Here is a 14114-nt window from a genome sequence, read left to right as displayed (position 1 = left end):
TTGTTCCTATTCGGCCATCTTGCTCCGCCCCCTCAACTAAGTCTGATACTTCTTTTGTGGTCAATTTTGTAAAAATTATTCTATGTGCCCTTGAACAGAACATTTATTCTATAGTGGTTGGGTGTCATCCATATATTTCAAGGAAGTCATATTATGAAGTGTGTTGTTCAAATCTGTATTCTTACCTTTTTTCTATTTGTTATAATTATTAATGATAGAGATGTTTAAAATATCTCACTATGATCATGGATTTATCAGTGTCTTCTTTTAGTTCATATCTGTTAGATTCCTATATTTTGAGGCTTTATTTTTAAGTACATACAATTTTATAATTTAATATCTTCCAGGTGAATTGAAACATTTATCTTTATGAAACAGCCTTCTTTATCTCTACTAGTATTTTTTGCCTTAAAGTATTTTTTGCTGGTTAGCCTCTTCATGACTTTTTTTTAAGTCTTTGACTTTCAACTCATCTGTGTGCTTATATTTAAAGTGTGTCTCTTCTAAGTACCATGTACATGGGTTCTGTTTCTTTATCCAAGCTGACAACTTTTGTCTTTTAATGGTAGCATTAATCTGTTTTACATTTAACCATCAGTAGATTTGGGTTTAAAATTACTGTTGTTTTCATTTTCTCTCTTTCCTATTTGTCCTTTGTTCCTTTTTCTCTGCTTTCCTGCCTTCTTTTGAAGCAATTAAGCATTTTTTACTTATTGTATTTACCCCTTTCTATTACCTTCTAATCATCTTTTACTCTCCTTTTAGTGGTTACTCTAGAAATTATAACAGGCACCCTTGACATACACAAGTTTAATATTAATGAATAGTTACACCATTTCCTGGCTAATTTAAAGCCATCAAACACTTTGACTCCATTTACCTCTTCCCAGCTTCTATGCTGTTGTCAGATGTTTTGAATGAATATTGTGTGTGTGTGTGTGTGTGTGTGTATGTGTGTGTGTGTGTGTTGTTTTATGCAGTCAACATTCACGTGGCTCTGCCTCCATGTTTACTGTTTCATTGTTCTTTCCTTCCTGCATCTCTGAGCTTCCATCTATGACATTTTCACAGAGTAAGAAATTCCATATTGCCAGTTCGTTTCTTCTAACATTTTGAAGATTTTATCACATTGTCTTCCGGCTTTTATGGTTTTTTCTGAAAAGTCACCTCTCAATCTTATTGTTGCTTTATCAAACATTATATATTTGCTTTCACAGGTTGCTTTTACATTTTTCTGTCTTTGGTTTTTAGCAGTTTTAATTTGGTATGGCTATAGGCAATTTATGTGAATTTATTCTGCTTGAGGTTTGTAGTGATTCTTGAATATGTCTTCTGTCTTTTTTTCCTGTTTTATAAAATTCTCAGTCTGCTCTGTCTTTTGAAGTTTCTAACTGATTTTTTAGCTCTGTCATGATGCTACATTGGTCCTCAATTTGATGCCTGAAGTTCATAACCACCCTTTTCATAACATTCTGTTATTTTACACATTACCTTTGAGCTTTGTTTTGTTGCACTCACTTTCTTATTAAGTTTTGTATTGTGAAACAATCCTTTAATCCAGAAGAGGGAATGGTGGCTGTAAGGGGACAAGTCAACTGAAGTAGTATGTTGCCCAGGCTGGAGTGCAGTGGCATGTCATGCATGGCCCACTGCAGCCTCAATCTCCTGGGCTCAAGTGATCCTCCTGCCTCGGCCTGCCGAGTAGCTAGGACTACCGGTGTGTGCCACCACACCCAGTTAATTTTTTTTTTAAGAGAAGGAGTCTCGTTTTGTTGCCGAGGCTGTTCTCACTCCTGGCCTCAAATGATCCCCCTGCCTTGGATATTTACTCTTGTTTGTTTATTTGTTTGTCTTTAAAATATCTGGGCTTGACTGGGCATGGTGGCTCATGCCTGTAATCTCAGCACTTTGGGAGGCTGAGGTGGGAGGATTGCTCAAGACCAGAAGTTCAAGACGAGCCTGGGCAACATAGTGAGACGCTGTCTCTACAAAACATTAAAAAATTTTTAAAACTCCGGGTTCTCCTTTTTCTCAAAAATGTTTTAAATGTTCTATATCAAAGTTTCCTTCCCCTGAACAATGTGAAGTCTTGGCATTTTTTATTCTGTCAGGAAGAAGCAGCCCTCCTGGTTACTGGTTCTCTCCATCCACTTTGCTTCTCTCTAGGATTTGTTGACTCCCAGTACCATTTCTGAAGGATGAGGGTGGGTTAGGAGCTAAGGCAGGCCATGCTTGTCCACTCTTCTTTAGAACCCTCTGTTTCTCCTCTTGGTAACTAGTTTATGAAATTCGTTGCAATATATTATTCCCTTTTCGTGAGGTTGCTATTGATAAAATGTTTTTACTGATGTTTAGTATAGTTTCCTCATTTTTAGAAATTCACATTCAGTAAGCCTAGTTTTGTGTTTGTGTGTGTGTGTGTGTGTATATGTATGTGTGTGTGTATGTGTGTGTATGTGTGTGTATATGTGTGTATATGTATGTGTGTATGTGTGTGTGTGTATATGTGTGTGTGTGTATGTGTGTGTGTATGTGTGTGTATGTATGTGTGTGTATGTATGTGTGTGTGTATGTGTGTATGTGTATGTGTGTGTGTATCTGTGTGTGTGTATGTGTGTGTATGTGTGTACGTGTGTGTGTATGTGTGTGTATGTGTGTGTATGTGTGTGTGTATGTGTGTGTGTGTATGTGTGTATGTGTGTGTGTGTGTGTTTGGTGGTGTTTCCCCATTTTGATAGGTACGGGGGAGGGAAAATATATGATACAGTTTCAACTGGAACACTTAGATATTTTCAAGCGTGGCCTGTGATGCACCCTGTTCATAAGGCAATTTTGGCCTGTGTCCCCAATACATATTCAAGTGGTCTGGAACATAAGTGATGAGGTAGAAGAAGGAGGAAGAAGAGCAGATGGAAGGGCAGTCAGAAGCAAGAACAAAAAAGCAGGGGGCACTGGGGCGGATGGAAGTGAAATATGGGGTGTGGGCAGAAGAGACAGGGAAGAAGCCGGAGCAGAGGTTACAGCGAGACTTACCAGGGCCACAGATATTCTGAGGTGCTGGAAGATCTTGAGTATCCCTACAGTCACACTTCTTTTCAGCTGTTGGTTATTTGGGTAGAATTCTGCTTTCCCATGGACCGTATCAGTCTTGGCATCTGCAGAGGTGACAAGATGGCGGTCTGTGAGGACAGTGAGGAAGCACTTAGACTCAGCACCCACATTGGCAGCGACAGGCTGCTGGCTTTCCCATCACCCGGGACTGCCTTTGGCAAAGCTCTGTGCAGATGTTGGTCCCTTTCATCATGCTGACTGAGTTCAGCACAAACAGCTTGTTTACTCCCAACCGTCAGTGAACTGAAAGTCAGTGAGTTGATGACCTGAAAGAAAATTAATGCACTGTCCGGATTCATGCAAGCAAGAACGGGAAATGACAAAAATACCATGGAATAAAATAGAATCTGGGGTCCTTCACAGTTTGATGTCTTGGGGCTGCAGTGAGGCAACAAAAAATACTCCATAGTAAAATAACATGTGGAAAGAGGCCTGGCATTACAGCTGGTGCATGAAGCCTATGCTTTCAAGTAGGTGGAAGCTTCTTGAGGAAAAATGATCTTGGAGAGTTACTGCTTCCTACCTTATCCCCTCATGAAAGAGGGCCGGGTTCTGGCTAAGAACAGGGATATTCATCCTCAACAGCAGAACCTCTAGGAGACAACTGGCAAATGTGTATTGTTTCGTAAAGATAATTTCTTCTGCAGTACCACAGAATATATTATTTTCTTTAATTAAAAACAAATTCATTGGGGCAGATTTGGGGCAAAAATGACCGGTCAGACATGTGGAATGCCAAGTTTCTATGCATTAGGAGCAAACTTTGATGGAGCAGGATCACCACTCTGCTTGAAACTGACTAGCAGTGGGGAGGGAGTTCTACTAGGCTACCCTTTTAAATTGATAAGAATATGGGCACCGAGGAGAGGCTGGGATGAGAAGAGATGCTCTCACCAGCTAGGCTGTGACAGCGATTTGCTCACCAGTATGTGAGGGTGTGTGTTGTGTGCATGTATGTGGTGCACACCCGTGTGTGTTTTTGTATTCAATTGGTCCTTCAACAATGGCATCTTTTCAGAGGGTCTTTGGGGTGTGATGAGAGACTATGGGTACAAGTAATTCATTTAGTGTAATTTAGAAGTGGGCCTATAGTCCTCTTGTGTTTTGGGAGACTGTGCTCCTGGAAATTGATCTCAGTGCGGAACAGTTTTAAGGTAGGGATGAAGAGAAGCTTGGGATCTGAGCTATTGCAGATTTTTCCCATTTTCCTCCCAGAACCATTTACTTTTTCACTCACTCAAGAATACCTATAAGAATACCTATAGTAGATAAGCACTGTTCTACTTTAGGGACACAGTGCCTTGGGCCCTGCCCCCCAAGCAGCTCATTACTATTGCTAGTGTGTCAGTTAGCTTTTACTGCATAATGGACCATCCTTAAAAGGCTTAGTGACATGAAACAACAATCATTTATTCTGTTCCAGTTCTTTGAGTCAGCAGTTTGGGCTGGGCTCACTCAGGTGAATGTGGTCAGCCAGAGCTGACTGATCTAGGGTGGCCTCGGTTGGGACGTTTGCCTCTCCTTCATGGGGTCTTTTATCCTTCAGCATCCCGGTTTGTTCACATGGCAGCTGGCAGGGCTCCAAGGCAGAGAGCAAAGGCATGCAACACTTTCATTGCGTTCCGTAGGTCAAAACAAGGGACGAGGTCAGCCCAGATTCTAGAGATGGAAAAACGGGCCCAAACTTTTCATGGGAAGTCATGCAAAGGCACATTGCAAAAGGACTTGATGCAGGAAAAAGTGGAGATTTGTGGCCATTATTGCAATCTGTCTTCCACAGCCAGTAGGACAGACATGTGCATAAGCAATCTAATCCCCTTATCCTGAGGTCAAAGATACAAGTCATGACCTTAAATCTCAGTGTGACTTGTCTATATATTTTGAGTAAATTGTAGAGAAAAGTTCTGTCATAGTGACATTTATTTCATTTTGTTGTTTTTGAAGGAAGGACAGTACTTCAATGCAAAACCTAATGTTCGTTCAGAATGTTGGGTGAAAATTTCGTTGAAGTTCAATCCTATAGGATGCAAGACCTTGAGATTCTGTCCCATATGCTCCAAGGGGGAAGGGAGTATTTATCCTGTTCACCAGTGATCCCAAGCTCTAGCACATAGTCAGCACTCAGTGAGGTCTGTTGAATGAAGGAGCGCGTCAGTGCAGAATTTGAAATGAGGATATAACAGGGAATGTGAAGGGAGGCGCCTGGTTGAGCACTGGGAGCCTGTATTTGAATTCTACAAGGCTGATAAGAATGGTCCAGCCATCTGATGTGTTTTTTGTGTGAGGTTTTGTGAACAGGACACAATGGGGTATAATCATTGGCCATCCTTTTCTAAGCATAAAACACACATGCATTTGATATTTATCAGTAATGTTTGCTCTTCATCCACTGTTTCCCTTTTCTGACTGAGGACACATGTAAAGTGAATGGGCTTACATTTCAGGAGCAGATCAGAAAAGATTGTTAAATTTTATTTATAACTCTGTCAGTCATTAAATAAGCAAGATACAGAGTCTTATTCTCTTAATAGCCTTCAGAAATAAGCCAGCTACCCACTAATCTAGTTTCAGAACCCAGGAATGCACCACATGACACCTCAGCATTCCATCTAGACCTTGACTCTGGAGCTCTGTGCATTTTGTTCTTCCTAAGTTGAAAGTTAAGTGGGAGAACCAGTCTGTTTTAATAATTTAAATGTATCTTCCAGTAGGACTTGGCTTTCAAAGACCATTGAGAGAGGGGAAGCTCAAAGGGCTGCTGCTGTCTTCTGAGGACACCAGCTTCTTGAGCTTTCCTGACCAGTTGATTCCCCTCTCGTCGGACTGTCCTTACATTCTGGTCTCCTAGTTGTGGGGCTCTATTGAATCTTATTCAGTTGGATTCAGAATACTTCACAGCATCATCCCATGACTTGAAAGTTTTACAAAGAGCAAATCAGTGTTTTAAAAGATGCATTGGGGGCCGGGCGTGGTGACTCATGACTGTAATCCTAGCACTTTGGGAGGCCGAGATGGGCAGATCATGAAGTCAGGAATTTGAGACCAGCCTGACCAACATGGTGAAACCCTGTCTCTACTAAAAATACAAAAATTACCTGGGCGTGGTGGTGTGCACCTGTAATCCCAGCTACTCGGGAGGCTGAGGCAGGAGAATCGCTTGAACCTGGGAGGCAGAGGTTGCAGTGAGCCTAGATTGCGCCATTGCACTGCAGCCTAGGAGACAGAGAGAGACTCTGTCTTTAAAAAAAAAAAAAAAAAGAAAAAAAGAGATGCATTTTTAACTTAATTATAAAATACATACAAATCATAAGGCAACAAACCAATGAATTATCAAGAATAAACACAGATATTTAGGCCTTGACACAGTGAAGAAATCAAATACTGCCAGCACCCTAAAAGTCCTGTTTGTACCAGACCCAGTCATCACCCCTTCTCTCTTACCCAAGTGTAACCACCATCCTGAGTTTCGACATCCATAGAGTAATTCTGCCTGTTTTTTAACTTTATATAAATAGAATCAACACAGAGTGTGCTCTTTTGTGCCTGGCTTAACATTATGACCATGCAATTCATCTATTTTGTTGTGGGAAGCAGTAGTTGGTTCATGTTTATTGATGTACAGATTTGCATTGTTTGAGTATCCCGTAATTGATGTACCGGTTCTGCAGTTAATGGACACTCGAATTGCTTCCAGTTTTTTACGATTATGAACATTCTTAGGCATGTCTTTTGGTGCCCATATGCACACATTACTGTTAAGTGTATATTTAGGAGTAGAATTGCTGTGTCATGGAGCATCCATATGTTCAATTTTAGTAGAGATGCACAAACAATTTTCCATCGTGGTTGTTCCAGTTCACACTCTCACTAACAGTGCTGTATATCCTAGTTAACATTTGATATTGTCGATCTGTTTAATTTTAGCCATTCTGGTGCTATGCAATGGTATCTCATTATGACTATCTTACTAGTGAGCTTGAACATCTTTCCACGTTTAATGACTAATCTGATATCTTTCTGATGATGTGCCAATTCAAGTATCTTGCCAATTTTTCTATGGTTTGTCTATCTACTTAGTATAGATTTGTGGGAGTCCTTTCTAATTCTGGAGATGAGCCCTTTAGAGTTATATGCGTTGCAGATATCTTCTCTAACTCTGCCTTGCATTGTAACTCTCTTCGTGGTAGCTTTTAATGAACAGAAGATCTTAATTTTAATGTCATCTAATTATCTGTCCTTGTGCCAATGCCACAGCCTTAAAAGGGAATTGAGTTTTACAGTAAATCTTGAGTGTTTTGCATGTGTCTTCCAGCCCTTTCTTGTTTTTCAGTAAATCTTGAGTGTTTTGCATGTGTCTTCCAGCCCTTTCTTGTTTTACAGTAAATCTTGAATGTTTTGCATGTGTCTTCCAGCCCTTTCTTGTTTTACAGTAAATCTTGAGTGTTTTGCATGTGTCTTCCAGCCCTTTCTTGTTTTACAGTAAATCTTGAGTGTTTTGCATGTGTCTTCCAGCCCTTTCTTGTTTTACAGTAAATCTTGAATGTTTTGCATGTGTCTTCCAGCCCTTTCTTGTTTTACAGTAAATCTTGAGTGTTTTGCATGTGTCTTCCAGCCCTTTCTTGTTTTACAGTAAATCTTGAGTGTTTTGCATGTGTCTTCCAGCCCTTTCTTGTTTTACAGTAAATCTTGAGTGTTTTGCATGTGTCTTCCAGCCCTTTCTTGTTTTACAGTAAATCTTGAGTGTTTTGCATGTGTCTTCCAGCCCTTTCTTGTTTTACAGTAAATCTTGAGTGTTTTGCATGTGTCTCCAGCCCTTTCTTGTTTTACAGTAAATCTTGAGTGTTTTGCATGTGTCTTCCAGCCCTTTCTTGTTTTACAGTAAATCTTGAGTGTTTTGCATGTGTCTTCCAGCCCTTTCTTGTTTTACAGTAAATCTTGAGTGTTTTGCATGTGTCTTCCAGCCCTTTCTTGTTTTACAGTAAATCTTGAGTGTTTTGCATGTGTCTTCCAGCCCTTTCTTGTTTTTCAGTAAATCTTGAATGTTTTGCATGTGTCTTCCAGCCCTTTCTTGTTTTACAGTAAATCTTGAATGTTTTGCATGTGTCTTCCAGCCCTTTCTTGTTTTACAGTAAATCTTGAATGTTTTGCATGTGTCTTCCAGCCCTTTCTTGTTTTACAGTAAATCTTGAGTGTTTTGCATGTGTCTTCCAGCCCTTTCTTGTTTTACAGTAAATCTTGAGTGTTTTGCATGTGTCTTCCAGCCCTTTCTTGTTTTACAGTAAATCTTGAGTGTTTTGCATGTGTCTTCCAGCCCTTTCTTGTTTTACAGTAAATCTTGAGTGTTTTGCATGTGTCTTCCAGCCCTTTCTTGTTTTACAGTAAATCTTGAGTGTTTTGCATGTGTCTTCCAGCCCTTTCTTGTTTTACAGTAAATCTTGAGTGTTTTGCATGTGTCTTCCAGCCCTTTCTTGTTTTACAGTAAATCTTGAGTGTTTTGCATGTGTCTCCAGCCCTTTCTTGTTTTACAGTAAATCTTGAGTGTTTTGCATGTGTCTTCCAGCCCTTTCTTGTTTTACAGTAAATCTTGAGTGTTTTGCATGTGTCTTCCAGCCCTTTCTTGTTTTACAGTAAATCTTGAGTGTTTTGCATGTGTCTTCCAGCCCTTTCTTGTTTTACAGTAAATCTTGAGTGTTTTGCATGTGTCTTCCAGCCCTTTCTTGTTTTACAGTAAATCTTGAGTGTTTTGCATGTGTCTTCCAGCCCTTTCTTGTTTTTCAGTAAATCTTGAATGTTTTGCATGTGTCTTCCAGCCCTTTCTTGTTTTACAGTAAATCTTGAATGTTTTGCATGTGTCTTCCAGCCCTTTCTTGTTTTACAGTAAATCTTGAATGTTTTGCATGTGTCTTCCAGCCCTTTCTTGTTTTACAGTAAATCTTGAGTGTTTTGCATGTGTCTTCCAGCCCTTTCTTGTTTTACAGTAAATCTTGAGTGTTTTGCATGTGTCTTCCAGCCCTTTCTTGTTTTACAGTAAATCTTGAGTGTTTTGCATGTGTCTTCCAGCCCTTTCTTGTTTTACAGTAAATCTTGAGTGTTTTGCATGTGTCTTCCAGCCCTTTCTTGTTTTACAGTAAATCTTGAGTGTTTTGCATGTGTCTTCCAGCCCTTTCTTGTTTTACAGTAAATCTTGAGTGTTTTGCATGTGTCTTCCAGCCCTTTCTTGTTTTACAGTAAATCTTGAGTGTTTTGCATGTGTCTTCCAGCCCTTTCTTGTTTTACAGTAAATCTTGAGTGTTTTGCATGTGTCTTCCAGCCCTTTCTTGTTTTTCAGTAAATCTTGAGTGTTTTGCATGTGTCTTCCAGCCCTTTCTTGTTTTACAGTAAATCTTGAATGTTTTGCATGTGTCTTCCAGCCCTTTCTTGTTTTACAGTAAATCTTGAATGTTTTGCATGTGTCTTCCAGCCCTTTCTTGTTTTACAGTAAATCTTGAGTGTTTTGCATGTGTCTTCCAGCCCTTTCTTGTTTTACAGTAAATCTTGAGTGTTTTGCATGTGTCTTCCAGCCCTTTCTTGTTTTACAGTAAATCTTGAGTGTTTTGCATGTGTCTTCCAGCCCTTTCTTGTTTTACAGTAAATCTTGAGTGTTTTGCATGTGTCTTCCAGCCCTTTCTTGTTTTACAGTAAATCTTGAGTGTTTTGCATGTGTCTTCCAGCCCTTTCTTGTTTTACAGTAAATCTTGAGTGTTTTGCATGTGTCTTCCAGCCCTTTCTTGTTTTACAGTAAATCTTGAGTGTTTTGCATGTGTCTTCCAGCCCTTTCTTGTTTTACAGTAAATCTTGAGTGTTTTGCATGTGTCTTCCAGCCCTTTCTTGTTTTACAGTAAATCTTGAGTGTTTTGCATGTGTCTTCCAGCCCTTTCTTGTTTTACAGTAAATCTTGAGTGTTTTGCATGTGTCTTCCAGCCCTTTCTTGTTTTACAGTAAATCTTGAGTGTTTTGCATGTGTCTTCCAGCCCTTTCTTGTTTTACAGTAAATCTTGAGTGTTTTGCATGTGTCTTCCAGCCCTTTCTTGTTTTACAGTAAATCTTGAGTGTTTTGCATGTGTCTTCCAGCCCTTTCTTGTTTTACAGTAAATCTTGAGTGTTTTGCATGTGTCTTCCAGCCCTTTCTTGTTTTACAGTAAATCTTGAGTGTTTTGCATGTGTCTTCCAGCCCTTTCTTGTTTTACAGTAAATCTTGAGTGTTTTGCATGTGTCTTCCAGCCCTTTCTTGTTTTTCAGTAAATCTTGAATGTTTTGCATGTGTCTTCCAGCCCTTTCTTGTTTTACAGTAAATCTTGAATGTTTTGCATGTGTCTTCCAGCCCTTTCTTGTTTTACAGTAAATCTTGAATGTTTTGCATGTGTCTTCCAGCCCTTTCTTGTTTTACAGTAAATCTTGAGTGTTTTGCATGTGTCTTCCAGCCCTTTCTTGTTTTACAGTAAATCTTGAGTGTTTTGCATGTGTCTTCCAGCCCTTTCTTGTTTTACAGTAAATCTTGAGTGTTTTGCATGTGTCTTCCAGCCCTTTCTTGTTTTACAGTAAATCTTGAGTGTTTTGCATGTGTCTTCCAGCCCTTTCTTGTTTTACAGTAAATCTTGAGTGTTTTGCATGTGTCTTCCAGCCCTTTCTTGTTTTACAGTAAATCTTGAGTGTTTTGCATGTGTCTTCCAGCCCTTTCTTGTTTTACAGTAAATCTTGAGTGTTTTGCATGTGTCTTCCAGCCCTTTCTTGTTTTACAGTAAATCTTGAGTGTTTTGCATGTGTCTTCCAGCCCTTTCTTGTTTTACAGTAAATCTTGAGTGTTTTGCATGTGTCTTCCAGCCCTTTCTTGTTTTACAGTAAATCTTGAGTGTTTTGCATGTGTCTTCCAGCCCTTTCTTGTTTTACAGTAAATCTTGAGTGTTTTGCATGTGTCTTCCAGCCCTTTCTTGTTTTACAGTAAATCTTGAGTGTTTTGCATGTGTCTTCCAGCCCTTTCTTGTTTTACAGTAAATCTTGAGTGTTTTGCATGTGTCTTCCAGCCCTTTCTTGTTTTACAGTAAATCTTGAATGTTTTGCATGTGTCTTCCAGCCCTTTCTTGTTTTACAGTAAATCTTGAGTGTTTTGCATGTGTCTTCCAGCCCTTTCTTGTTTTACAGTAAATCTTGAGTGTTTTGCATGTGTCTTCCAGCCCTTTCTTGTTTTACAGTAAATCTTGAATGTTTTGCATGTGTCTTCCAGCCCTTTCTTGTTTTACAGTAAATCTTGAGTGTTTTGCATGTGTCTTCCAGCCCTTTCTTGTTTTACAGTAAATCTTGAGTGTTTTGCATGTGTCTTCCAGCCCTTTCTTGTTTTACAGTAAATCTTGAATGTTTTGCATGTGTCTTCCAGCCCTTTCTTGTTTTACAGTAAATCTTGAGTGTTTTGCATGTGTCTTCCAGCCCTTTCTTGTTTTACAGTAAATCTTGAGTGTTTTGCATGTGTCTTCCAGCCCTTTCTTGTTTTACAGTAAATCTTGAGTGTTTTGCATGTGTCTTCCAGCCCTTTCTTGTTTTACAGTAAATCTTGAGTGTTTTGCATGTGTCTTCCAGCCCTTTCTTGTTTTACAGTAAATCTTGAGTGTTTTGCATGTGTCTTCCAGCCCTTTCTTGTTTTACAGTAAATCTTGAGTGTTTTGCATGTGTCTTCCAGCCCTTTCTTGTTTTACAGTAAATCTTGAGTGTTTTGCATGTGTCTTCCAGCCCTTTCTTGTTTTACAGTAAATCTTGAGTGTTTTGCATGTGTCTTCCAGCCCTTTCTTGTTTTACAGTAAATCTTGAGTGTTTTGCATGTGTCTTCCAGCCCTTTCTTGTTTTACAGTAAATCTTGAGTGTTTTGCATGTGTCTTCCAGCCCTTTCTTGTTTTACAGTAAATCTTGAGTGTTTTGCATGTGTCTTCCAGCCCTTTCTTGTTTTACAGTAAATCTTGAGTGTTTTGCATGTGTCTTCCAGCCCTTTCTTGTTTTACAGTAAATCTTGAGTGTTTTGCATGTGTCTTCCAGCCCTTTCTTGTTTTACAGTAAATCTTGAGTGTTTTGCATGTGTCTTCCAGCCCTTTCTTGTTTTACAGTAAATCTTGAGTGTTTGCATGTGTCTTCCAGCCCTTTCTTGTTTTACAGTAAATCTTGAGTGTTTTGCATGTGTCTTCCAGCCCTTTCTTGTTTTACAGTAAATCTTGAGTGTTTTGCATGTGTCTTCCAGCCCTTTCTTGTTTTACAGTAAATCTTGAGTGTTTTGCATGTGTCTTCCAGCCCTTTCTTGTTTTACAGTAAATCTTGAGTGTTTTGCATGTGTCTTCCAGCCCTTTCTTGTTTTACAGTAAATCTTGAGTGTTTTGCATGTGTCTTCCAGCCCTTTCTTGTTTTACAGTAAATCTTGAGTGTTTTGCATGTGTCTTCCAGCCCTTTCTTGTTTTACAGTAAATCTTGAGTGTTTTGCATGTGTCTTCCAGCCCTTTCTTGTTTTACAGTAAATCTTGAGTGTTTTGCATGTGTCTTCCAGCCCTTTCTTGTTTTACAGTAAATCTTGAGTGTTTTGCATGTGTCTTCCAGCCCTTTCTTGTTTTACAGTAAATCTTGAGTGTTTTGCATGTGTCTTCCAGCCCTTTCTTGTTTTACAGTAAATCTTGAGTGTTTTGCATGTGTCTTCAGCCCTTTCTTGTTTTACAGTAAATCTTGAGTGTTTTGCATGTGTCTTCAGCCCTTTCTTGTTTTGCAGTAAATCTTGAGTGTTTTGCATGTGTCTTCAGCCCTTTCTTGTTTTACAGTAAATCTTGAGTGTTTTGCATGTGTCTTCAGCCCTTTCTTGTTTTACAGTAAATCTTGAGTGTTTTGCATGTGTCTTCCAGCCCTTTCTTGTTTTACAGTAAATCTTGAGTGTTTTGCATGTGTCTTCAGCCCTTTCTTGTTTTACAGTAAATCTTGAGTGTTTTGCATGTGTCTTCCAGCCCTTTCTTGTTTTACAGTAAATCTTGAGTGTTTTGCATGTGTCTTCCAGCCCTTTCTTGTTTTACAGTAAATCTTGAGTGTTTTGCATGTGTCTTCAGCCCTTTCTTCTTTTTCAGTATTGCCTTGTCTATTCTTGGTTCATTGCATTTCCATAAACTTTAGCATTCAGTTACTGTCTGAGATTTTTTATTAGAATTGTATTAGATCTGTGTAGATCAACTGGGACAGAATTGCCAACTTAGCAATCTTGAGCCTTCTACTACATGATCATGATCTATTCCTCCATTCATTTAAGTCTTCTTTAATTTTGCTCAGCAATGTCTTATATCATTCCATGCAGAAGTCTTGGACATCTTTTGTTAGATTTATTCTTATAGGTTTGGTTTTTTAAATGTTATTATAAATGGCATCCTTTTAAATTTTAATTTTCTGTTTATTGACAGTATTTAGAAATACAATTGATGTTTATATTTACTATAGACCTAGTATCCCTAATAAAGTCACATGTTTTTTGGTCGTTGTTGTTTTTGAGTTGTTTTTGTTTTTGAGTCTCACTCTATCACCCAGGCTGGAGTGCAGTGATGTGATCTTGGCTCACTGCAACCTCCTTCTTCTGGGTTCAAGCAGTTCTCATGTCTCATCCTCCTGAATAGCTGGGATTACAGGCATATGCCACTATGCCTGGCTATTTTTTTGTATTTTATTAGAGATGGGGGTTCGCCACGTTGACCAGGCTGGTCTCGAACTCCTGGCTTCAAGTGATCCACCTGCCTGGACCTCCCAAAGTGCTGGGATTATAGGTGTGAGCCACCATGCCTGGTCTAAGCTCAGATGTTAATTGTAGTTAATTGTAATGTTCATATGTAGATTCTTTGGGTTTATCTATGATACGCAGTCATATCATCTGTGAATAATAACAGTATTATTTATTCTGTCCCAGCCCTTATGCTTTTAATTTCCTTTTCTTGTGTTCTATACTGGCTCTGTGCCTTTGGAGC

General features: G+C 39.1%; 1 protein-coding gene across 1 annotated transcript in view; it reads left to right on the top strand.

Annotated features, from left to right (window-relative positions):
- SUSD5 (sushi domain containing 5) overlaps positions 1–14114 on the top strand; it is a 78221-nt gene that overhangs the window by 62409 nt on the left and 1698 nt on the right. The gene's annotated exons all lie outside the window — the stretch shown is intronic.

The sequence above is a fragment of the Rhinopithecus roxellana genome, chromosome 1 (assembly GCF_007565055.1).
Source record: "Rhinopithecus roxellana isolate Shanxi Qingling chromosome 1, ASM756505v1, whole genome shotgun sequence".
Lineage (NCBI taxonomy): Eukaryota > Metazoa > Chordata > Mammalia > Primates > Cercopithecidae > Rhinopithecus > Rhinopithecus roxellana.
This window is presented reverse-complemented; position numbering and strand designations above follow the sequence as displayed.